Here is a 26,615-nt window from a genome sequence, read left to right as displayed (position 1 = left end):
GAGAACCCTATTGTTCTAGGGTCAGTGTTCAGCCAGTGTGGATTCCAGAGAATGTTTGGGGATGTTTTTCTCTTTTGTTTGTTAACTTTCTCTCCTCTTCCTGGAGGGAGGGGACGGTGACTCTTAATAGCAACTCAATGACAGCGAAGCCCATTGTCCTGTAGAGAAAGGCCCAGGGTGCAGGGGTCTTCAGCCCCAGGGACAACAGAGGCCAGCGGGAATATCCTCTGCATTTTCAGCATGAAATCTTAGAGGCAGCCTATTTCTCTAACAGTGGCAGAGGCCTGCGGAGGTGCGACCACTTCCTTCCGCCCTCGATTCACCTCCCTTCTCCCCAGAAAGAGGAAACGATGCGGATCTGCGGCACAGAGCGCTGCCCGCACGCTCTGGAGCCAGGGTTCCCGCCCCCACGGACCTGCCACCTGGGCAAGGCCTGGCCCGGCCCCCGGACGAGCGGGGAAGCCTTGGGACCCAGGCGGCGCGGGGTTGGACTCCTGGCCTCTCTGGCCTTCACGAAGCCCATCTGTAAAATGGGGGCGAGCATGTGGTCGTCGCCTCCTCTCAGTCCCTGCCGGGTGCGGGTGGGGATGGGGGGGAGCGGAAGAAAAACTTCCCAAGCCCGGGCGCGCCCCAACCTTTTGCAGTTTCCAGCTGCTTAAGGGAGAGTGCTCCACCCCGAGGGCGCTGGGACCCTTCCCCCGGCTCTCCGGCTAGCCGGGTGGCGCGTGCCCGTCCCCCTTCCCGCGAGCCCAGGCCCCGCCTTGGGGGAGGAGCCGAGGGGCGGCGCGGAGGCTCCGGACCGAGCAGAGCTGGCTCTGTAGCCGCACGAGCAGCTGCGGCTCAGGAACCGACGGGCAGAGCCAGGGCCGGGAGCCGCCGGGGGCACGGCTCGGGAGAACGGGTGAGTTCCCAGCGGCGCCGCCTCGCTTCTTGCGCTCTGCGGCGTGACAGCGCGGGCGGCGAGGGTCTGGGAGGGAGCTGATCCCAGCCTCTAACCCGGCTGGGGGAGGAGGCGCGGGGCGCTTTGGCCAAGGGTCGTTGAGCTTAAGGTAACTAGGGAGTGGGGGCGCTGGAAAGGCGGGTACCGAGAGCGCGGGGCGAGAGAGCCTTGATGGGGTGGGGGCGTTCTCCCGGGTCTCGAGCTCCGGTGACAAGGCCGAGGCAGGGGGCGTATTGGCAGGTTGTTGGCTGGGGATGTTGTGGCCCGATCTTGGGGTGGGGAGCAGTGGTACTTGGGCGGTTCTGGACTCGGGCCGCAGTCTGCCGGGGGGCGCAGTGCCCGCCGCCCGAGCCACAGAGCATCACCCCGCCCCGCCCCCCGCGCCCAGTCTCTGGGCACCGGGGTGCCGCCCCCTCGCGTGGCGGCGCTTGGTCGCCTCAGGCAGAGGCAGAGCGCATGGCACGCTCCTGGCCTGGCGAGAAGGGTCCCCAGGGCAGGTACCCCTGCCTGCAGACCCGCCCCGCTGCGGGATCCTGCTGACAGTGACCGCCAGCCCGGGGCGACCCTGGCGCAGGGGAGTTCCCCGAGATAGGTGCGCCCGGCCTCTCCCTGGGGCCGCCGTGCGCGGGCTGCTGGGTACCCCGCGCTGGGAGCGCTCCTCTCCTCGCGAGTCCCGCTCATCGACTTCGTCTGGAAGGAGCGCCCCCGAGCGCCTAGGATGTGTAGAAACCGCGCAGCCCGCCCCAGAGAGGTCGCAAACAGGGGGTCCCCCACCAAGGTCACCCGGAGCGCTCTGGCTGAGCTACCCAGACCGCCTGGGGCTGGGAGCAGGGAGCCAGGAGCCGGAGGCGCTGGCTGCCCGCCTCCTTTCCTGGTGTGGACTCCTTTCCTCCGCTTTCTCCTCCGCGGGCGGCCTGCGGCTACGCTGGAACCGCCGACCATGCAGCGCCCAGTTCCCAGGCCGATCACTGGGCTGGGCGAGCTTTGAATGTGGTCCTCCCGGCAGCCCAGCGGAGCGCCGCCGCCGCGGGCCAGGCCTGGGACCTGGCGCTCCGGGCCGCCCGGGAGCGGAGGGAGAGAGATGCTGCTGCACCGGCGCTTCTCAGAACCGAAAACCGAGCTGCTTGCGCGCCCATGTGATTGCACTGCACATAATGGGCCCCTGTTCTAGCTGTCAGAAGCGCCCACCAGCTCTGGGCGGCCCTGAGCTCCAGGTGCCGCCTCTGAATCGCCCTCTGTGCAGGATCCGGGGCCCTGCGGTACCAGGCGCCCTTCCTGCAGGGCTCTGTCTGGAGGGGGTTGCCGCTGGCCGCCTCGGCCCGCGGCGTGCTTCCCCGGGTGCCCTGCCATTTCCTGCGGCTGGGGAAGCCCCAGAGAAAACCCTGGGTCTGGAAGCCTCGTCCCAGGCTGGCGCTCAAGCAGCTGCTTAGCTGAGAGCCAGACACTGGGCCTCGAGAGCTGCGGCTGCCCCCTAAGACGGGGCTGATGACCAGGTCGTGGGGAAGCTGGGTGTGAGGCTTCGTGTTCGTTGCACTGCGCCTGGGAGCACTGGAGGGTGAGCACTGCTAGGTAAATGCCAGCCCCCTTCAGCGCTGGTTTTCAGTGGGGCGTGTCTCCGTTATACAGGTGCACAAGTGGAGCCCTGGTGGGCGATTCTAGAAGCAGGGCCTGGGAGTGTTTCCACATCTTCCCCCTCAGCTCTGTCATGCCCAGCCGGCTTGCAAGGAGGCCATGGGGGCTGCCTGCTCACCCCCCCCCCCCACTCCTCTCCCACCATCTTCTCTCCTTAGTCCCCAGCATGCTGTACTTTCTACTTTACCATCTTGCCAGTTGGGGTCTACTCCAAGGTGCCCCCCACCCCTGATCCTGGATCTCCTTGGGCTCTGGAGTCTTCCTGCAAGAAGACCCCTCAATCCTTCTTTCCTTTCTCTGGGCTTCCAGCTACTGTGGCTCTGTGGTTCAGGTGTCAGGGCCGGGGGCATCCTGCTGCTCTGCTGCTCTTCCCCTTGGAGGCAAAGCTCAGACTTTGCTCTCTCTGCTCATTGGGGCTGGAGTGGAGGTTAAATTCTAATCTGGCTGTTAAGCCTTTTGGGGAGCCAGAACCATGGGCGGTTTTCCCTAAGGCTGGAGCCTGCCTGTAGAACCTTTATGGTGCGGCCAGGAACTAGGACCCAAGCTCTTCCCAAACCCACACCCTGAGTGAATTTTCTCTGAGCAGCCTGGTCTGCACGTTGCAGGAGACACACACCCGGACTCTGGTGTCAGGCTCGGACACTCAACAACTGTCCCCCGCCCAGTCTCACTGCCCTCCATTACCCCTCTGCCCTGCACCCAGGACTCTGAAGCGTTTGTTGGACAGTGGGGTCCAGCTGGTGTTCTTCCAGCACACAGCAGGACAGCCTCCTTTGTCGCAAGCACATCTAAGAAACTGAACTTCAGGGGGTGCTTGGGCTTCTGGCCTCTTCCAGAAAGCTACGATATGAAGAGCAAGGCAGCCAGACACGTCCAGTTTAAATTCTAGCTCTACATGTGAAAGCTCAGTGATTCTGTGTCAGTTACTCTCTCTGAGCCCCAGTCTTCTCTTTTGTAAAATGAGAATCAGTCATGTTAGCTTCCTAGGGTCGTGAGGAGCCCGTGAGACCACAACACATAGAAAGTGCTTAGCACAGCGCCTGGTGCAGGTCGGCATGCAGGAAATGGTGACTGTCACCGTCACCGCCATTTCCTCCTCTGCAGCTGACTCTCAAAGGTCCCGTCTGCTCTAGTTCAGGGGAGTTAGACCCTGTCTCGCCTGCCTCTGGGTGTTAGGACAGAGAGCCCCCCCTCCTGTCTCCCGGGGGTAGGGGACTTAGGCTTCTCTTGGGGGAGTTTGAGTCCAGCATGGGCCTGTCCCCAGGGAGTCTGTGAACACCACTTTCAGGCTTCATCAGTTCATTCCACAGATGCTTACGCCAGTCCTGACCTTGTGCTTTGCAAGGGATTTCGAGCTGAATAAGGCAGTATGTCAGGGTTCCCACTCGGTGGGACAAGGCAGGCCTAGAGGTCGAAAACAAGGCCGCGTGGGGCCAAAGCTGCAGCAGAGAAGAGGAAGTGAAGAGCATGTGTGAACAGGTGGGCTCAGGCTGACCCAGGTTTGAACCTTGAGGCTGCCACCTCATAGCTGGGTGATGATGGACAGATGTCCCACCTCTCACACAGACAAGCCACCTACCGACAGGGGTGGTGGAGAGAAAAGGGAAACCGTGTGGGTAAAGAAGTCAGCTGAGGGCCTTCGAGATATTAATAAGTGCTCACAGATGTGTGCTGCTATTATTATATCTATCATTGCCAATAACAGGTGGGCAGCATTTGCTTTGGGAGCACATTTAAGCCCTTCCACGAAATTTTCCTGGTGGTGGGAGATAGAGGGGTGGGCAGCCTGAGCAGGCAGGAGGGTGTGTGCAAAGGCACAGAGGCCTGGGAGCGCTCAGTGTCTTTGGACGGTGGGTAGCAGACGCAGCTGGGGTGCCGTCAGCACAGTGCCGACGAGGCCGGGGCAGGAGGCAAAGGCCACCTTGCCGGGGGCCCTGAATGACCGAACACTTGCTGACCCGAAGCAGGCACCCTTTATCCTTGTCAGGGGGTGGCTCTCTGAGGAGGCCTGGCTCTGATCGTAATGCCCAGTGAAGTTCAGGATTAACTTTTGTGCAGGAGGAAGGACTGGCTGTCCTGATGTGCCAGTGTCTGCTGTGTCCCTCCCTCTTCGTTTTACATAGGAAGCTTGGAGGGCTGCTACTCCTTCCTGAGATGCTTTGCCCACCTCTGCACCTGTTTCTTCCTTCTTGAGACTCAGTTTCTCATTTAAAGGAAGAGGTTGTGGATGAAAGAAGTGTCATGACCTGACTCCCTTTCTGACTATGATATGGGTGCCGCAGGTCACTATCTCAGGCCTTTGCTTGCACTGCCATTGCATCCTCACACCAAGCCACTGAAGTGGATATACTTATCCTCCATTGCCCAGAGGGGGAAACTGAGGCACAGTGAGACGACTTGCTAACGGGCGTGCAGCTCCTAAGTGGCAGGAACTTGCGTTCCGTTGTGGGGGTCTGCAGAGTGGCCATGTGCTATCTTGTACCACCTCCTTGCTACGCTTTGCCAGTACCTAACACTGACTGCCAAAAGACCATCTTCTCCCACCTGTGTTCCCCTGAGTGCTGGGCAGCAGGTACCTCAGACACGGGCCACAGTGAGGTGTGCTATGCCCTGGTTTTTGGGAAATTCTTGGGTTGCACGTGCTTTGGCTGCCCCAGAACCCAGAGTGGCATTCCTCAGCCGTCCAGCGTCCCATGGCCGTGCACTGATGCAGGCAGTTTGCAGTGTGACTGACGTGACAGGTGGTCGTTGAGCCCCACCGTGGCCCTAGGAAGGAATGAGGCTTTTAGGATGGCTGGGCAGAGGATCACATGACCACAGACCCTCCCTGTCTCAGAAGACGCCCAAACAAAGGCTCAGCGTTCCTTTTCCATGGGGACAAAGTTTGGGGCCAGGGTTCAAATCTTGGTACTGCTTTCCACTGACTTTTTTTTTTTTCACTTCCTTGAGTATCCTTTTTTTCTCCTGCAAATATGGATTTATAGGTCTTTGTTGTCATAGGATTTGTAATCCTATGTAAAATGCCTGGCTTCCAAGTTGTAGATAATATTGATATCATAGCACCAGATCTTCCTCCACAGTACTTACAATTTTTATTATGTGGTTGTTTGTAGTCTTTGTTCTTCTAGTCTTCTGTCTCATCTGCTAGGCCTGTGGTTCTCAATCAGGAGTAGTTTGGATACTTGGCAATGTCTAGAGATGTTTTTGGCTGTCAGGACTTGGATGGGGGGCCCAGAGTGGGGAACTACTGACATGTAGTGGGTAGAGACCCCAGGTGCTTCTAAATGTCCTATTACGCAGAGCAAATCCCCCACAACCAAAAATATCTGATCCCTATGTCAATAGTGCCTGACGCCAAGAAAGGCCACACTGGACTGTTGGCCCCATTAGGCCAGTGACTGTGTCGAATCCATTCAGCTCTGTGTCCCCAGTTGCTCAGCATGAGGCTCAGCACGCGGGAGACAATCAATATGCATTAAAAGAATGAATGAGCACTTGGAAGGCCTTGCGTCCCCTGGAGTCTCAGAGGTTTGGCTTGCAGGACGCTCTGAATGGGCAGCAGAAGAAATCTGGATGAACCGGAATGGTGAATGGCCATTTGGTAATGCAGGCCAAAACGATTCAGACCCACCACTCTAGCTGCCTTCCCAAGCAGGGGTTTGGGGCCCGAATGATCTGAATTGTGGCCATAATCGTGGGTGCCTTGTGCTCATGTAGATCGGGGACCCACCTTTATCTGGACAAGGAGATGGGGCCAGGCGACCTAGGTGCTGATGAGAAATGCCCGGTCATCTGAGCCCCTGGGACTTGCTGAGCTGGGGCGCAGCTGCTGTCAGCTTCCTGTTTTTTCCCTTTCTGTTGGAATGAAGGAAACCCACTGAATGGCTGTTTTTCCACCGACATTTAGAGCAATGTGATAGGCCCTGGATTAATGAGGTCAAGCTAGAGTGTGAAATCTGCCTGATAACTTGAAGCCTGGCCAACAGGAAGGCCTCGCTTGTTTTCTTTGGGCCGTTTGATGTCTTTGGATGGCGTTGGGCAGGGAAGCAGGGGTCACGACTCTGTATAAAAAGAAGGGTGTGCTTTGCACCCCAGAATTAGAGAGGTCGGGGTTGTCTTTTTCAGTTTATTGGGAAGGCTTATTTTAATGTGTGCTTGGAAATAAAGAACTCATTAAAGCAGAAGTCCACCCTGAGCCATGGACAGGCTGTCGAAAGGACAGTGTGGTTTTTCCAGGTCTCTGTAGGAGTCTGAGGGAGAAGGTGGGCCCCAGCGGGTGTCTGAGCAGGTTAGATGTGAACCTGCTTAAGGCTGATTTGTATGTGGAGGAGAGGGGTCTACAGCGTATGCCTCACATTTGCATGTGAGTCACCTTGGGGTTCCTGCAAAGAAAAAATCAGAATTTGACTGAGTAGGCAGGGTCCCAGCTTCTGAACCCTAACCAGCTCCCTGGGGGTAAGATCCTGCTGGGTTGTGAACTCTGTGCAGCAAGGGTGTAGGTAACCCCAAGTCTATAGGTGAGGGGTCCTTGGTGTAGCCCAGTCAAGCACAGAAGCAGATTCACCCTGTTGTGCCTGTGTGCACAGCCACCTGCTCCGCTGCTGCGGCCTTGTGTCAACACAGATACTTACTGTGGCTTCCTCTGTGTGCCCAGGCCTGGGCCCAGGCACAAGACAGGATGCTTGGACACAAGGAGCAACTCCAACAGTGAGAACAACATGTGATCGGCCTCTATTGCCGCCCAAAACAAGTGTCCAGGAACACACTGTTCCCGGGTCATCTGGTCACCTGGGGCTTGTTAAAAAATACAGATCCCTGGGTCCTCCACCCAGCCCACCTGCATTAGAATCAGCAAAGGTGAGGTCTTGGGAATCTGTGCATGAAAAGTGTGCCAGGTGATTCTGATTCACAGCCAGGCTGGTGGCGGGGAGGGTGGGAGGAAGAATTGGCAGCCTGTGCAGGCTAATTGCTCAGCAGGACCCATGTGAGGTTGTAGCGTCGTGTACTGCCTGATGGCACCTGGCTAAAGGAGGGGCTGAAACCCAGCCCACGCTCCACTTGCCAAGCTCTGCACCCGGCAGGGTTGCATCTGCCTAGAGGGAAGGGCACCTTCTAATGTTAATAATAACTGTTAGCACTCTGCCTTCATTACGAGCACCGTTTAACTCTTTTATCCTCCTAACTCTAGGAGGCAGCATCATTGCAACCCTAATTTTACTGCTTGGGAAAGTGAGGCATAGAGAGTTTTAATAACTTGCCCAAGGTCATGCAGTAAAATGGCAGAGTCAGGATTTGAATCCAGGACACCTGACTTTAATGTCCTTGCACTGAATCATTGTACTCTCTTTGCACAAAATGCAGCCTTTGCTCCACGGGGCTGTCCCTACTCTGAGCGAGTGCCTTTTTCTAGTCTTTCCTCCAGCTAGGCTGGCTTTGCAGTCAAGGGTCTGATTCCTACCTCCACCACTCACTGCAACCTTAAGGAAGTTATTTGCATATTTTTACAGAGCCTCATTTTCTCCCGGTGTGAAATAAGGCTAATGGCATGAGATGATTTGATGAAGCATCTAGCCACTGCTTGCAGGTAGAACTTTAAGGTCAGCCCCTGCAGTGGGAGCTCCTGAGCAAAGGAGACAGATGAGCAGAGCACCTTGCCTTTGTGTCCCCAGGGGCTGGGGTGTGTTTTGTTCACTTGTGTCCATAACTTACCTGGCATTCGTAGCCTTTGCTTCTTGGCATTGGTTAAAGGCTCCAGGATCCGTGCCGGCCTGGTGAGTTCTCAGAATGTTTTGGTGAAGTGTCTCAATCAGAGATGACTTTGCTGCCTGTCATCCAAGAGCAGTTAAGAGGTACACATGCAGACACTTTCCCCTTCTTGACCCTTAGAGCTTCCTGGATACTTTCCTCATCTTCGTGCTCCTTTCTAGAACTCTTGCCATCCTTGGCCCTCTTGTCGACTGACTGACTGGGCGGAGAGGAAGAAGTAGGGAAGATTTTCACCAAATGATCATTTGTTTCCTTCTTTTACATGTAAAACCAAGCTTCTTTCTTATTGCTCTATTTTATACTTTTTAATTACAAAAAGAATCCAAATGCGTAATAAGTTCCAAAACAGTACAGAAGTGTGGAAAATGGAAAGTGAAATTTCCTCCACCACCTTCACCAGCCATCATCTGGTTTTTGGCAGAAGAAATCTTTAAATGCTTTATGTACTCACATCTTTCAAGGCCTCCAATAGCTAGGGCTGGGCTAGGCAAAGCCAGGATACAAGAAATCCATCCAATTCTCCCACGCGGGTGGCAGGGACAAAAATGCTTGAGCCATCACCCCTGCCTCCTGGGGTGCACATTAGCAGGAATCCAGAATCAGCAGTGGAGCTAGCTCCCCAGTGTGAGATGCAGGTATCCCAACTAGGCTTAGCTGCTACACCACAAGTCCCTCCCTCTACATAAATTTCTGATATGTGTGCAAACTCATTCATTTACTTGTTTATCATTTCTTCTTTTTAGCACACATGTACAATACTCTTCTGAGACTTCCTGTTTTCAGCTAATTTATCCAAGCACATACCACACACACACACACACACACACACACATCTGGGTCTGTAAGGCTACGTGATATTCCAATGATAAAAACCTTAGGGGCTAGCACTGTGGTGCAGCGGGTTGAAAACCTGGCCTGCAGAGCTGGCATGCCACATGGGCTCCTGTTCAAGTCCTGGCTGCTCCACTTCCAATCCTGCTCTCTGCTATGGCCTGGGAAAGCAGTAGAAAACGGCCCACGTCCTTGGGCCCCTGTACCTGTGGGGGACACCTGGAAGAAGCTCCTGGCTCCTCAGCTCTGGCCATTGGCAGTCATCTGGGGAGTGACCCAGCAGATGGAAGATCTCTCTCTCTCCTTTCTCTCTCTCTCTCAAATAAATAAAAATAAATCTTAAAAAAAAAAAAAAAAAACCTCAGCATTTCTTATTTTCTAGAACCTTGCAGGTGCTTAAGATTGTCTCCATCAGACTGGTGCTGCGGCTCACTAGGCTAATCCTCCGCCTACCGGCGCCAGCACACTGGGTTCTAGTCCCGGTCGGGGTGCCGGATTCTGTCCCGGTTGCCCCTCTTCCAGGCCAGCTCTCTGCTGTGGCCAGGGAGTGCAGTGGAGGATGGCCCAAGTGCTTGGGCCCTGCACCCCATGGGAGACCAGGAGAAGCACCTGGCTCCTGCCATCGGATCAGCGCAGCGCGCTGGTCGTGGCAGCCATTGGAGGGTGAACCAACGGCAAAGGAAGACCTTTCTCTCTGTCTCTCTCTCTCACTGTCCACTCTGCCTGTCAAAAAAAAAAAAAAAAAAAAAGATTGTCTCCATCTTTTTCCTGTAATGGAGGTAAAATGCAATAGTGTCTGTCTTTGTAAACAAGTAATTTACCATAAGGAAATTTCTTTTTTTTTTTTTTTGACAGGCAGAGTGGACAGTGAGAGAGAGAGACAGAGAGAGAAAGGTCTTCCTTTGCCGTTGGTTCACCCTCCAATGGCCGCCGCTGCAGCCGGCGCACCGCGCTGATCCGATGGCAGGAGCCAGGAGCCAGGTGCTTTTCCTGGTCTCCCATGGGGTGCAGGGCCCAAGCACCTGGGCCATCCTCCACTGCACTCCCTGGCCATAGCAGAGAGCTGGCCTGGAAGAGGGGCAACCGGGACAGAATCCGGCGCCCCGACCGGGACTAGAACCCGGTGTGCCGGCGCCGCAAGGTGGAGGATTAGCCTATTGAGCCACGGCGCCGGCCTCATAAGGAAATTTCTTTCACTTTGAGCTGTGATAAACATTGTCAAATTGTCTTCCCAAGAGGTCAGTTTATTTAATCAACAGTATATCTGAGTGCTTTTCCCCACTCCTCCTCTACCACTGAGTATTAAGTGACTTTAGTTGTTTTTTTTTTTTTTTCCAGACTTTATTTATTTATTTGAAAGGCAAAGTTACAGAGAGATGGGGAGAGTCAGAGAAGAAATATCATCCATGTACTGGTTCACTCCCCAAATGGCTGCAATGGCCAAAGCCAGGAGCCAGGAACTCTATCTGGGTTTCCCATGTGGGTAGCAGGGGCCCAAACACTTGGGCCACCTTCTGCTGCTTTCCCAGGAGCATTAGCAGGGAGCTGGATCTGAAGTGGAGCAGCCAGGACTCAAACTTGTGCCCATAGAGGATGCTGATGTCCCAGGCTGTAGCTTAATCCTCTATGCCACAATGCTGGCCTGTGCCTTTAGTTTGTGCCAGTCTGATACATATAGGTTGAATATCCCTTGTTCAAAACACTTAGGACCAGAAGTGTTTTGAGTTATTTTGGATCTAGGGAGTTTGCAATACATAATGAAATGTCTTGGAGAGAATTCACATGTGTTTCATATATACCTAATACCCCTAGCCTGAAGGGAATTTCATACCAGGGTCTGTAGTATACCTGCTGTTTGATGCCACCCATCACGTAGGTTGGGTGTGGACTTTCCCATTTGTGCCACGTAAGTAGTACTCAGAAAGTTGCAGATTTTTGAGCGTTTTGGATTTTGGATATTTAGATTAAGGATGCTCAAACTATATAAAGTAGAACATTTCTAAGTCAGCGTCTGCGGTGATTTAAATTTTATGACCCTTTGGACCATGCCTAGAGAAAGATTGTTAAATATGCAAGAACTACATGTTAGCTAGCCTTATGCTTGGAATTAGAGATATAAAATGAAATCACAGCAGCTCTGCCCTCAGGTTGATCCCCTGTCCTGGAGCCGGCAGACATGTGGCTGAAGAAAACGGGAGAAAAACAGGCTGGTCCCGGTGGTGCCAGAGGAATGCGTGAGCTAAGCAAGCTTTGATTCGATAAACTCGACCTGTGTGAGCATCTCAAGTGCGTACAAAAATGCAGGATGCACCGTGTCCTGGGGTGAGATGCCAGCAGGAGGGAGACGCTTGGGTTAGAAGCGGGCAAACCATGCAGCTTCCCCCAGTGAGGGCAGCAGCAGAGGTGGGAACTTAGGGATGAGACGCTTCCAAACAGTCGCTGGTGGTTTCTGTGTTTGCTAAAGGGATTTCTTTGTGGGAGCCTGTGCAAAACCCAGCTGAGCTGTCAGCTGGCTCTGAATACGGACCACTCACCCCTGGACAGAGCTGTCCATTTGTCCAGAAAGAGTGGAGCAAGGTAGCAGAAGGCTGGCTTTAAAAATCCGTGAGCTTTGTGCTCACAGATGTTGGTGACAAACAGGGGGCTGTTTACCCCAGGGGTGACAAGGCGGTGTGCTGTAGAGCAGATGCACAGATTGGGTGAGAGGGCATCAAAGACTTGTCTGTGTCTTGCTTGACCCGCCCTCTGTCTCCGTCATCCAGGTCTATTTTGTTTATTCCAAGCCAAAGGACTATTCCTGAAAGGATGGAATAATATTAGTGCATTTCTGGGCTCTTGGTCTCCCACTCGCCTGTCTTTTTCCCACTTGTTGGTTACCTACCATGTGCTGGGCGGCTCTGTGAGGGGATGTAACAGTATATGACATGTATCCCTTGTCCTCCAAGAGCACTCAGTCAAAAGGAAGAGGCAGATCTGAAACCAACAACTAGTCAACCCTCAATAGAGTGCTGAGTACCATGACGGAGAAGTGGCCAAAGGCCTTGGAACTAGGGAGAAGAAAGAAACTCATCTGGCCCAGGGCAGAGAAAGAAGGACTCAGAGGGAATACAAAGAGTGCTGAGACAATATTGTTGAAATGAGGCACAGCAAGTCAAGTGCTGCACACAGTCACTGGAAAGCTCTTACGAGATGATAAATGTTATTACAGTGCTTGAGCCAGTACTCAGAGAACAAGGTAGAATTTTCCAGGTGGAGACAAAGCAGGGTATTGCCACCCTAGGGAACAACATGTGTGAAGGTGAGGAGGGGAGTGTGGTATAGTGAAAACTGCATGGGTTTTGTGGCAGGTGAATCTGGATTCAAATCCTAGACCTGGCACGTCAAGATAAGCTTTCCTCTCCTAATCTAATTAATGGGGGCAACAGTACCTGTTGTTAAAACTCATTGTGGAGATTAAAGTCAATTATGCATAATACCTGGCACATAGTTGAATCTTAGCAAATGATGGGTAGGTAGCATTATGGAGATGTGATTCCATCAAGCCTGTTCAGTGTAGATGGAAAATTGGGTATTTAATATGTGGGGTGTGAGGAGAGAGGTAAGATGGCCAGAGATAAAGCTAGAATATCAAGGCCAGATGCCGGATGGTTTGTACTGTTAGAATAAGGGGTTTGAATCCTAGCCCTATTGCTTTCTGATTGTGTGACCTTGGGCAATTACTTAAGCCTACTGAGCTTTAGTTTACCCTTCTGTAAAATGGAGCTGCAAGCACCTTTCTTTTTGTGAGGATTAAGTGAGACGGTGTAGAGAAAGCCCTTCGCTCATCTCTAGCAGTAAGTATTCAATACAGTTTGATAAGGAGCCTTTTTATTTTTTCAATGAAATGCTGATTAGCAGCATCTGTACTGCTTGCATGTTACAGAAAACATCCAACCCTAGACTTTTTGGAGAAACAGCACCACTTTCTGATCTAAGAAATAGGAAGAAGGGTGCCAGGTGTTGGCACAGCGGATCTTGGGTGCCCATTGGATCCACCCTTCTGGCTGCACCCCAGAGCAATTAAACCAACATCTGCAGAGGTGGGACCCAGACATCAGCATTTTTTTATTTTTAGTTTATTTTACAGGTAGGGTTATAGACAGAAAGAGGGAGAGACAGAGAGAAAGGTCTTCCATCCACTGGTTCAGTCCCCAAATGACTGCAATGGCCGGAGCTGGGCTGGTCCAAAGCCAGGAGCCAGGAGCTTCTTCTGGGTCTTCTATGCAGGTGCAGATCAGTATTTTCTTTTTAAATGTTAATAATTCTTTAATAAAAATTACATAAATAAGAAATGATATAAATTCCAAGTGAGTGATTTTTTTCCAAATGAACATCCCAAGGCATTCGTATCCTTTTCAAGAATCAGAAGGTTCCAGCATCCCAGATGCGCCCCCGTGTCTCTTTCTAGTTACCCCTCCCCACATTGAAGCCACTCTCCTGATGCATAACAATATGGTTAGTCTTGCCTATTTTTGAATTTTACATAAACAGAATTATACAGTATGCATTTTTGTCTGGCTTATTTTGGTTAACATTTTTGGAGGGAGGCATCCAGATTATTGGGTATAACTGTATATTATTCATTCTCATTGGTACACAATATTACATTGTGTGACTATACCATGTTTTTTCCCACATACTGTCAGTGGGCATTTTGGATGGTTTATACTTTGGATCTCTCATGGTGTTATTCACATTGCTGTAAATGCCTCTTAGTGAATGTATATGAAAATTTCTTTTGGGCTTATACTGGTACCCAGGAATGACACTGCTGGGGTATAAGCATGCACTTGCTCAATTTTGCAAGATATTGCTGAGCAGTTTTAAAAAAGTAGTCCTACCAATTTACATGCTGATTCAGGAAATAGGCATTCTTGCCAACAGTTGGCATTTTCTGTCTTTTTTAAACATGTAGTCATTTTGGCAGCTGTAGGGGTCTTGGATATATAGTGGATATCTGTGGTCTTAATGTGTATTCCCAGGATTCCCAAGTGATCCCAATGTATAGGCAAGTTTGAGATCCTTTCCTGATAGATTTTGAAAAAGTGAAACATTGATTAGTGGGCCTGGAGAAAGAGATGTTATGATGGTGAGTGCCTCCCTGTTTACTCCATGTGGTGGCTACTCCATTAGTTAGACCTGATTTGGTTAATCAGCCAATGGGAGATGTTTTGCTATGGAGAGAGAATATTCAGGTGTACCAAACCTGACAGGCTGCCTTTCATTCCTGTATTCTTTATGTGGGGCAAATAGCTCTATCAGGAGTGATCTGGAAGCTAATCTGAAGCAGCGCAAAGCTCTGGAAAGAGGCCATGAGGCCATGGTCAAACTTCAAACTCTTTTTCTAATTTAAGACCTGAGAGTGATGGGAAACATGAGTAGGCGTCCATGTAGGCATTGTCAGAGGAGAGGGTCTGGTCTTCAGGAGCACAGTTTAAGATTTTGCATCATATTTTTGCTCCCAAGCCTTTCCCAAAACCTAGCACTGGAAGATGATAGTAAAAATGGTTAAAAAATCACTTCTCAGCCTTTTGGCTAAGATCAAGTGTAAAAAACGGTTAATAAAACTAATAATAGAACTGTATAACTGTGTCTAATGAGAAGTACAACTCACATGGATGCAGAAGACGGAGCTGGTGAGGATTTTGCTGAATTGGTTAATCTTTTTGGCTCTTTTTTTCTCTCTTATAGTTTCTGGGCTGCAGCTGAGATGTCCTTTTATGCTCATTTATTGCAAGAATAATTTCCTTTACATCACTGAATACAGTATGACAGCTGCTTGAAAATCTTTACCTATTAATTCCAACACCTGGGTTATCTTACGATCAGTTTCCATTGATCACTTTTTCTCTATTTGTTTTAATTTGTCTAGTAGTTTTGGATTGCATCCTGAGTGCTGTGAATGAGACTTTGTCTCTGGATTTTTTTACATTCAGGCAATTAATTTGACCAACTGAAACTCCAACCCTTGGGTAGGCAGCCCTGAAATCTTTGTTCAGTTCATTTAGCCTTCGTGGGGTGGCTTGGGGTCTTCCCCGTGCCTGCATCATGCAGGGGCCCCGGGCTTCTGTTCTGCGACTCTTTTTCTGGACTATCTCTCTTTACACTCCAGCTGTGCTTACCTGAACTCTGTCTGATTCCTCAAGTAAGAAAAGAGAAATTTTCTGCTTGAGTTTTAGCCACCATGAACAGCACTGACTGGGCTCTTCCCTCAGGTAAAAAGCTGTACAGACATGAAAGTCACCTAGTACAATTTTTTTTTCTTTTAAGTGTTGACTCCTAGTTTCTGCCTGCTTGTGATGGAACAGATCTAGTGTCTCTCCGTAGCTGTTCTGAGTTCATAATAGGACAAGTGGGAAGGCTGGTCCAAGAAGAGCTGCTCTGCCATTACTGGGAATAGAAACTCTCTGGTCAATAGTTTGTTTGTTTGTTTGTTTTTTTAATTTTTTTTTTCATTAAGGGTTTCTCACCCTGCTTTACTGCCTGCTGCATAGTAGATGGCAATACATATTTATATATTGGCTAAAATAAAAGCGAATTATCAGAAATTGGCCGATTAAAATCCCTGAAACTAGTTTTTCATTGGTGATATCAGGCATGAAACAGAGTGTTCAGTAATTTGCTGGTGACAGTGATAAGAGGAGTGATCTAATGTTAGGGTCACAGATATGTGAGCATAGCCCGAGTGATGAACAAAGTGAACCTGTTTTAGCACAAGGCGATAAATTCAATTGTGATAGTAACGTCGCTCTCCTAAGATGGAACTACGGCTTTTGGAGAACGTACTGTGTTCAGAGGAAGCACAGCTGGTGAGAGGGAAGCAGAGGTTTGCTTGGAGTTCTGCACACCCAAGCGGGGAATCAAAGCGGAGGAACCTTGGCTGGAGATCAAAGACGGGCGGCCGGCAGTCATGTTTCATGGCAGTCTACTGCAGTGCGCCTCTTGGCATAGTGACCTGTCAGGTCTCAGATCCAGTCCCGGGGGACGGCCAAACCTGTGTGCTGGACAGTGACTTCCTTTACCAGACCAGAGCATCTGGAAGCTTCCTGATTCGCCCTGCTGACAGTTTCATCTCAGAGAGGAGAGGAGGGAGGACAGTCGCTCTTGCGGATCTGGTTTGGGAGCTGTTGGTCAGAGTGAAAATGAGAAAGTGCTCACCAAGAAAGGAACACTGGTCCTAGGGGGCTGAGCCCACTGGGGTTTGGAAAACACATTTTATGAAATTTCAGATGAGATACATATATTTCCTTTCCCAGCCTCCAGAAGTGATGACAGCTCCCACAGCAAGAGGAGTTATGAGTTTAATCAGTTCTCCTTACTCTGCATAAATTTTATTTCTTTTTTTTTTTTTTTCCAAGGACTCCTCTTCTTGCTACCAGTCATGCTTCTGTGGACTGTCTCCAGTGTCTGACATTGGTTTCTTTTATATTCAAACAGGGCAGATATTAAAAACAGTTAACGTGTGGCATGGGCATTTACCACTCAGAGCAGATGCCAGCCACAAATGACTAGTGTTACTAACAAGTTCCTTTACCTCTGTCTTCTCCCCTGTGAAATGGGACAGTAGCCACGTTGTAGACATGGTTACATGCACAGGTGTCGTGCTTGGAAGTCAACATTTTTACCTGGCTTCTTTATCTCTGGGATCGATTCACTTACCCAGCAGAGAGGCTCTGTGGTGGTTACCTTTAGATTCATCAAGCATGGATTTTTCTCTCTACCTATATACTCTGTATTGACTTTAGCAAGTGTTTGCTCTGTTGAATTGGTCTGGTTTCTTAACTGAAATCTTCTATTACTCCCTGATTACTAATGCCTGGGTTTTCTGAAATCTTGTGTTTCATGAAGAAGCTCTTTTAAAGCATTTATGGTTCTTTGAGATTGTCCCACTTTCTTCCTCTCTGCTGTCAGGTCTGTGGGCTTGAGTTCAGATCCCAGCTCCACCATTTCCTGGCTGTGTGGGTAATATCGCTCTGCTGTCTCTGCCCTCCCCGCCTCCCCCCCTTTCCCTTCTCATTCTCTCATCCTCCAGGTGGGACTTTCTCCTTCAAGTTCAGCTTCCTGCTTTTTATTGTCCTTATTTCCTTGGAATTATTCTCTAAATCTCAGTGAACAAATTATATGAAATGCTTTTTAAAATTCCCATCCCACCTACTTCCTAATTGACTAAGAACAGAACTGGCTCAAGGGGAGGAGATGGCTTACCAGAGAGAGACACACACAGACACACACACACACACACACACACACAGATTTATTTTATTTATTTGAAAGGCATAGTGAGAAAGGGGTGGGGGGAAGAGAGATAGATTTTCCATTCGCTGGTTCATTCCCCAACTGGCCACAAGAACTGGGGCTGGGACTGGGCCAGGCCAAAGACAGGGGCCTGGAAGTCCATCCAGGTCACTTACGTGGGTGCAGGGGCCCAAGCACTTGGGCCATCTTCTGCTGCTTTCCCAAGTGCATTAGCAGGGAGGTGGATCAGCAGCGGAGCAACCAGGACTTGAAATGGTGCTCCGGTAGGGGACGTCAGCATCACAGGCAGCTGCTTAACCTGCTGTGCCACAGCGGCGGCCTCCCAGGGATGTTTGTGAGGTTTCTGCACTAGACAGAGGGGTCTTGTTGGGAAGCAGGCCACAGTCCCTTTCTCCTCTATGTTGGTGATGACTTGGGGCCCCAGATACTCGCAGTGATCCACGCAAGACTGTGATTCTGGATCTGGGTGGAGAAGGGTTTTGGGATAGCTGTGCCTTTGCCCCCTGCCCTCCAAGAACAGACTCCCTCCCATTGCCAGCCGCCATGCTGGGTCCCTCCACTCCAGGGACATTGGGAGGGAAGCTGACAGCTACAGAGACTGCCATCCTTGGCTTGAGCTGCTCTGACACTGCTTCCTACAACCTGGATCCAGTCGGCTTAGTGGGATAGAATGCAGCTCTTCATTCTCCCCCTACGACAGGTAACTAGAGAAATTCCTTCCAGAGCCTGAGAGGTGCTTGGTTCTACTATTGAGGCCTTGGTGATTTTGTATGATATCCTTGAATTTGAGGGTTTCTTCCACTCTCTGGTAACTTCCTAGATGCTTTTTTTTAAACAAAAAGATTTATTTATTTGAAAGAGTTACAGAGAGCAGAGAGAGAGAGAGAGGGAGAGGGAGAGGGAGAGGGAGAGAGAGATATTTTCCATTTGCTGGTTTACTTCCCAGATGGCTGCAATACAAGGGCTGAGCAGGCCAAAGCCAGGAGCCAGGAACTTTATCTGGGTCTCTCACATGGGTATCAGGGACCCAAACTCTTGGGGAATCCTCTGCTGCTTTTCCCAGGCCATTAGCAGGGAGCTGGACTGGAAATGGAGCAGCCAGGACACAAACTAGCACCCATATTGGGATGCTGGCAACACAGGTGACTTAACCCACTATGCTACAACACCAACCCCAATGCTTGTGTTTAAGACTAGAGCATTTAAAAAAAAAAAAAAAAAAAAGACTAGAGCATTATAATTGATGGAGCAAAGGCAAATGCTAAAATCCAAGCGTAGGCAAGCATGACCTAGAGCAGAGGAATACGTTCAGTGTACATGCCCCACTTGCTACTTTTGTAGCCATTGTGGCATTGCTAGTTGGTCACAGCACTCATTGCTCCTGTTGTCTCACAGGCTCATAATCACTAACAACCCAAGAATTAGCACAAGAGGAAGGTGTGGCCAAGGATTTGCTGGGGGTGGGGTAGAGAGAGAGAGACAGAGACAGGCAGGCAGGGAAGATAGGGGCCAATCCAGATCTAGCCAGTGCGAATGGCCCTGTCCTGTTTAATAACCCTGTAAACCAGGAGGGCCTTCTGTGGCCACAGGTGGCCTCCTTTGGAAAATGATCACCCCAGCGGCAAAGGGAGATTTTCTTTTCCTACCTGCAGAAGGAAGGAGTGGACCACACTCCTCCAAGCCCAGAGAAACGGTGTTTGTAACCTGACTCCCGTTCCCCGTGCTTAGCTATTACATAACTCCTTTAGATGACTGGCTGTGTGGTTTAGCACTGTGACTGTGACTGACTAATGTGTTTGTAGACATCATGTCAGCTTTGCATGTGCCCCCATCTTTAGCACCTTCATTCCTGTCGCCTGCAGCCCCGCCACATGAGTGTGGGGGCTTCTTTGGGTTTAGGGTCATGGACAGAAGCTCAATATGAAAGACTGATGTGTTTGTTCATGGATTTTCCTTCACCTGTTTGAGTTGTGGCCCCCTTTGAGGTTTTCTTGGAGCTGAGCCCAAGAAAGCTGTGCTACCTTCGCAGGCAGAACAAATCCAGAATGTCAGTCGGTTGCTACTTGGAGTGATCCTTATGGGTTGTTTAGGCTGGCAGTTGCCAAATGTTTGGCTGCAGGCATGTGATAGAGTGCTTGTTCCTAATATGATGATCTCTCTGCCAGCTCAGGATTGGGGCTCACTGGGTCAGTCCCGCCTGCCACCTGTCATAGACCTTCTCTTTCTCGCGGTCTTTTTTTTTTTTTTAAAGATTTATTTATTTATTTGAAAGGAAAAGTTATAGAGAGCCAGAGGTGAAGAGAGAGAGAAGTCTTCCATCGCTGGTTCACTCCCCAGATGGCCACAGTTGTCAGAGCTGTGCCGATCTGAAGCCAGGAGCCAGGAGCTTCTTCCAGGTCTTTCATTTAGGTGCAGGGGCCCAAGGACTTGGGCCAACTTCCACTGCTTTCCCAGGCCATAGCAGAGAGCTGGATCGGAAGTGGAGCAGTCGGGTCTCTAATTAGCACCCATATAGGATGCCGGCACTGCAGGCGGTGGCTTTACCTGCTATGCCACAGTGTCTCTCTCAGCAGCCTCATGAGTAGCCATGGAGTTCCTGGTGGTGGGACCCCTGCACTCTGCTGTGGTTGGGCTGTTGAATTATCAGCCTCAGTTTCCCCTCATGCCAGGCTCTTGCTCCTGCTGCTTCATATTCCCAGTGCGTGATTCCTAGCTCTGCCTTCCATAGCCTTAGGACAAAGTTGACTGTTCCCCTCGTGGTTTTTGTTAAGGCTTGGTCCCCTGCACCCAATATGGGCTCAACCAGTTCAGACAGAGGTGAGCCAGGCTCTTGGCCTCCTGATGCTGGAGCTTAAGATGCATTAGTTGTTTGATCACTCTTTGTTCTTGTTGGACTTGTGTTTTGGATTCTGCCTCCACACATAGCACAAAGTCCTGTCAATCTGAGTTATGGTCCTTGGGCTTCAGAGGACAGTGAGAAGCCCAGGGCCACTGTTCAGGGATCTGAATGAAGGTGCACAACTGGAGGAAGCAGAGTTAAAGAACAGATTCATGGGCACCTGAGTCCTGAAACAGATTTCAGACCAGCAGATCTGTTTCTGATGACCGTGCCCAAAGTCTAGAAGGTTCCTCCCAACAGGAGTTGCACAGTCAGTCCACAAAACCTCATGAGAATGGGTTGGGGGAATCAGGGTAATTTCTAATTCAGATATCTAGAGCACCAACAGCCCCAGAAGTCTCTTTGCTCAAGAGTAAAGCATCTTTATACTGGGGGGAAGTGGTGCTGTTATTGGAAGAAGTGTGTTGTGGGCGGGCAGGGGCGGGCATCCGTAGGAGAGAAAGTAGGTCCCAGGCGAGCAAGGAGGAGGAGGAGGTGGAGGAGGAGGAGGAGGAGAGCCAGGGCTGTTTGTTTTGTTTTCCTCTTTCCCTCGCACTCAATAGTACAGGAAACACGAGGAGAAAAGCAGTAATGGCCTTCCTCCAGACTGCTGCCAATATTGTGTAGAGAAGAATAGCTGAAGAACAGGAGAAAAAAAATTGTAGCATTTTCTTTTAACAGTGTGAACTTTGAAACACTTTCTGACTCATATTTGAAAGTCTCTTCAATTTGAATTCGCCTTCCTTCGTGTTGTTTTTCTCAAGGCAGTAGGCTTGACTCCAAAGATGTGTCAGCCAGCTGCTCCCCTGGAATTAGGAGTCACAAGGCCTGGCCCCCCTCTCCCATCCCAGTGGGCAAGGCTGGGGTGAGAACCTGGCTTTGACCTGCCTGTCCTTCCTCAAGGCTGGCCTTCAGCTCGGGCCTGAGGGCTGGAAATACCCAGAAATGTGCCCCAGCAAGAGGCTACTGATTTGCTGTGGGCAATAGTCCCTGCTGGGTTCTCTATTCGTGCATCCCTAAAAACATCATTGCTGCCTTTGGCACAAGTAGCAAAGCCAATTTCACTGTCTTCAAGAATAATGGGGATTTTGTTTGCAAGGAAAGCTGAAGTCCAGGACCCCCTCATTAAAGGACCCTTTTCTCTCCTGTGGCTCGTGAAGTGTTGGCTTTCTGCTTAGAGGGTGGCAGCAGCTGGACTTCCTGCCTCCAGTTCACCCCTGGTGAGAAGAAAGCTTCTGATTGGAGCAGCTCCGGACACGTGCCTACTCCTGAGCCAGTCACTGCAGCTGGACATAGGCCATTGCTGACAGGCTCTGACCAATCAGGGCCTAGGACACAGTGACAATGTGGGACTACACAGATCACCTGCAGACCAGCGCCCTTCTTGTTCTCTTAGGCATAGTCATTCCTGTTACTCCTGTAATTGTTGTCTTCTTATTTGAGTGTTTTAGGTGGGGGGATTCCATAGCACATCAGGCCTACCCCTCTGGCTCTGCTTCTCCACCAAACCCTCTCTTTGTCCCACCCTCCCCCAAGGCGCAGCCTCCTGGAGCTGAGCCTCTCCCTCCCCAAATGCACGCTGATCCTGTTTGTCCCTTTGGGACGGCAGGGGTTAGTGGATGCAGGCAGAGGAGTCAAGTTCATTCTTTGTGAGACGACAGGGGCTGGGTCAGGGCTGAGGAGAGGTGGGGACACCTTCACAGCCTGCTCCTGGAGCACTGAGGGTCAGGTACCTTGGTCTCAAACTTCCTGCAGGCCACAATCAAACTATTTTGGTTCGCGCATCCAGATGTTGGAAAAATTAAGTACCCCACCCTATTTCCGTTGGCCTCTGATTTCTCTTCCTCACATCACACACACTTCCCGGATGACCTCACCCGACCAGCCCTCAGACCTGCTCGGCCTCCCTGGTGACTGGTGGTGCCACGTGTTCCGTCCCCTGCAGCCTGGTCCATCTGGACATCCCCACGGCACACTGGAGTTCCTGTGTCTCCATGGAGTTGGTTTTCCTCCAAGTGAGGTCTTCCAGGGGGATCCCCTCCAAGTGCCGGTGACACCATCGTTCCCCAGGTCCTGGCAGTTGGGCTGCATCCCTGTTGCTGTCGGGGGCTTCTCTCTGGAAGCATGGACAGGTGTGCCCAGGTCTCATGACGGGGTCAGTCCACAGCCCATGGCAGCTCTGGCTGCAACGCCGGTGCCCCATTGTGGGGGTCACCCAGCTGCTATGTGAGCAGCACCACAGCAATTCTTTAATTAGACCAATCTGGGTTTTCTGAGACAGAGGTGGGAGGAGGTGTGGGGGCCGGTTGGGGGAAACTGGGTCACCTGGAAACAGCAGTCAAGAGGGAGCTGTCCTGGAGCCCCAGCTCCTGGGAGCTTGGAGGAGTGAGGGGGAGGGGCTGGCAGGGAGTGCTGAGAAAATGTGCCCTGGCCCCTTTTATAGGCCCTTGGGAGACACTGTCCTCACTTTCCTCCAGGGGGCTGGGCAACTGCCCTTAATTTCTCTGCGTGGAGTGGGGAGGCACTGGTGAGGCCCTCCTGCCTGTCTAGGGCCTGGGAGAGAGCACTGGGCTGGGAGGAAGGCTCCCAGGCAGTTCCTGTGCTATGTCCTGGGAACACGTTGCCCACCGCCTTATGCCTCTCTCTTGTTGTCCTTGCATTAGCCACACCCCTTGTCCTGAGCGCCTTCTGGGCACATGGCAGATGTCCACTATGTGTTCATCAGTTTCAACACAGAGACCATATTAGCACCATTCTTCTAAGATCGTTGTTCTGAGAACCAGTGGCAAGGCAGGTTTTGCAAATGCCAGTCACTTGTACTGTTTGTCAATACGAAATATCATAATCATTTAACTTTTCTTTACTACCAACTTGCTAGTTTTTGAGAAGATTTATTTAAAAAGGCAATTTTATATCCCCACCATAAATAAATAGTAACTATGAAAACAAATCCGCAGACAACAAAAGTATGTCATTGCTGTCTGCCGTAGACACAGTTACTTGCCTGAGGCTGGGAGCCAGGACACCTTCTCTTTGTTTTCAAGGAAGAGCGGCTGGTTATAAAGACATTAAGCGCTTATCCACAGCACACTGACCATTTGTTCTGGAGGGAATCTGAAAAATTGAAAAAAAAAAAAAAAAAAAAAGAGAGAGACAGGTGTTCCTCGCTCTCCTGCTCTCCCGTCCTCCTGTGTGGGTCCATGTTATATGAAGGCTTCTCCCTATACTTTTTTTTTTTATTTAAAGATTTATTTATTTATTTGAAAGGCAGAGTTACAGAGAGGGTCACACACACACACACACACACACACACATCTTCCATCCACTGGTTCATTCCCCAAATGGCTGCAATGGCCAGGACTGGGCCAGTCCAGAGCAGCCAGGAGCCAGAAACTCCTTGCTGGATGGAAAGTGGAGCAGTTGGGACTTGAACTAGTGCCCATATGGGATGTAGGCATCTCAGGTGGCAGCTTAATCCACTGCACCACAATGCTGGCCTCATCCCTGTACTTTTGAAAATTCCCTTGGGATGGATTCTTTTTCCACACTTAGGGAGACACTTGGCTGAGAGGATACCTGGGGATTTCTTTGAAAAGCTGTGGCAGTGATTGGTGCAAGAATTCTTTTCACTTCCTGCGTGTTTTTGGCACTACCCACTTAGCAGGTGATGAGCAATAATAATGAAGAAATAAGTAACTGAGTATAGACTCTTAGGGCTGGAAGGAATCTTCTAGAATCCTTGGGCCAATCTGACACCAGTGTAGACCCTCTCCTGCAGTGCATGTTGGAGAACCTGCCACCTCCTAAGAAAACCACTGGATCACGAGCCCCACTGTTAAGTTGCTGGTTGGATAGCTCTGAGATCAGGTGTGCATTCTTGAGTGCACCTAACCCCTCCCTTGTACGCTGCTCCTGCTCTGCAGAGGGCAGACCCACACTGTCTCCCCTTTCTTGTGCAGAATGGGACTCTGGAGACTGGGGTCTCATTCTGCCTAACACAGGACTTGGAGACTCAAAGCTAGCAAGCAATGTCAGTTACTGAAGGCAGTCAGGATGGAGCCTCGGGGAGTCGTGGGGTCTGTGGTGCATTAGAGAATTCATGCCCTATCTGCAGGCAGCAGCTCTGCTCTGTACCTGTTGATGGGTACCAGCATGGCCCAATTCTGAGATGTTCTAAGAAAAGCTGAAAGTACGATGTCGGATATAAAACATCCAAGTTTTAGATGCTAACAATGAATTAAACTATTGTAAACTGTAATATGTCCTAAAACCCAAGAAACCCACAAACGTGATACAGCCCAGAGGGGGCTTTCTGGTTAAGTCTGGCTCATGCTCACTTACTGTGGATCACCGTCCCAAGACTTCCCTGTTCCTTCTGAGCTGGGCAGCCCCAGCCTCTTCACGCCAGGTCTGTGTGTTGGTTTGCAGAATTTCCCTCCGTCATGGTCAGCCCTCTCGTGCCTTTCCATGCTGCTGAGCTCCCTCTCAGCTCCTGTCTGTTCCTCTCACCGAGGAAACTCCTTCTCAAACGAGTTGTCCCATGGTTTCGAGACCTTCCCTGACTATCCCAGGCACACTGGCTCTTAGCTTTTCAAGCTGTGTGATGTTGGGCCAATTACTGTGCCTTAGCTTTCTTATCTGGAAAGTGGGCATGATGACAGAGTCTACTTCATTAGGTTGTAGAGAGGTGGTTTTATGGATACATTGACAAGCAGACAGATAGGCATTTCCTAAAGGCGGATCTGGTCCCTAGGCCTGAATCAGGGCTTGTCACAGAACAGTTGTTCATTAAATGTTTGGTCACTTGGGAAAGTGGGGGAAGTAAACATGTGGTCAGCAGCTCTCAGTGAGGCCTGACCACCCCAATGATACTGTGTGGCCATGAATTCAAGTCTTTTTTAAAAAATTCCTTATTTCCAAAAAGGCAACCAAAATATCTACCTGAATGGCTAAAATAAAAAGCAGCAATGGCACCATATGCTGCTGGAGGACCTGGAGCACTCCTGCCTTGCTGGAGGGAGCGGAAGCTGGTGCAGCCGCTCCGGAGGGCAGCTGGGCAGTTTTTTTGAAACCTAAACCTGCATTTGCCGTGTGACCCAATGATTGCATTTAGCCCTGAAAAGTGAAAAGTGACAGTCACACAAATGCTGTGCATGAGTGTAATAGCCCCAAACTGGAAATAACCCCGATGTTCTTCCAAGGGTGAACTCTATGGGACCCATCCATAAAGTGGAACAATACTATTCCAAAAGGGAATGAACGTGCTATACATGCAACAAGTTGGATGAATCCCAAAGGGACAAGGCTGAGTACAAAAAGCCAGCCCCCAAGGCCGCCTGCTGTCTGATCCCATCTATGTGACGTTTGTGAAATGACAGAGTTCTGGAGATGGAGCACAGATTAGTGATTGCCAGGGGCAGGGCAGGAGTGGGTTTGGAGGGGGCGTCTGGGGAAGGATGTGGTTATAAAAGGGGAACAGGAGGGGTTCTTGAGGTCATGGAACCCTTTATATCTTGACTATGGCAATGAATGCCTTGATAAAATTGAATAAAACAAAACATGCATACAAATAAGTAATAAGTAATGATAACATTTATAAGTAGTCAGTAATGTAAAACTTAGGACAACTGAATAAGATGGGTAGATTGTGTCAGTGTGGATTCCTGGCTGTCATATACAGCAGTTTTCCAGCTGTTATCCTTGGAACAAACTGGGTAAGATGTACTGGGATCTCCCTGTGCTGTGACAACTGCATGAGAACCTGCAATGATCTCAAGAGAAACATTTTAATTAATTAATTTGAAAAGCATAATAAGGTACTCAAAACAAAAATCAGAACCAAACCAAGCAAAGGGCAACCCAGGTCAGTCAGCTTGTTTCTTGCCAAGCCTTGGGATTGGCTTATTTATGTCTGAGGTCACACCCACTCAGACCCCGGAACCTCTGTCCTAAGAACACTAGCAAGCCAGCCCCTTCCCCATTCTGCCTGTTTACCTCCAGTCTCGGAGCTGGGAGAGAATGGAAGAATAACCGGACTCACCCGGAGCTCCTGAGGGTCCAGGCTAATCCGAGGCCTAGTCTTTAGCGTCCAGAGGAAGGGCGGTCCAGAGGAAGGGTGGTTGGGAAGGTCAGAGGAAGCAGGGAGCCCAGGAGATTAACAATGGCTTCCTGAAGCCCAGGGCCATCCTGCTCCTCGCTGAGACCTGCACCAGTCTTTCCTGCCACCCAGTGACTGGCATCAGCCTTGCCTGCTGGTTCACAGATGTGCCGTGT

At 50.5% G+C, this 26,615-nt stretch overlaps 1 protein-coding gene across 1 annotated transcript in view; it reads left to right on the top strand.

Moving 5' to 3' along the window:
- The first annotated feature begins 766 nt into the window (after window positions 1–766).
- The window catches only part of PPP1R16B (protein phosphatase 1 regulatory subunit 16B), a 119,181-nt gene continuing 93,332 nt past the window's right edge, over window positions 767–26,615 (top strand). Inside the window, exon 1 of the mRNA XM_051846107.3 lies at window positions 767–901. The gene's annotated coding sequence lies outside the window, so the exon portion shown is untranslated. The remainder of the gene's footprint in view (window positions 902–26,615) is intronic.

The sequence above is a fragment of the Oryctolagus cuniculus genome, chromosome 11, assembly GCF_051225735.1.
Source record: "Oryctolagus cuniculus isolate XC-2025 breed Fujian yellow rabbit chromosome 11, ASM5122573v1, whole genome shotgun sequence".
Taxonomy (NCBI): Eukaryota; Metazoa; Chordata; class Mammalia; order Lagomorpha; family Leporidae; genus Oryctolagus; species Oryctolagus cuniculus.
Note: the sequence above shows the minus strand (reverse complement) of the source record. Positions and strands in the feature narration are given on the sequence as shown.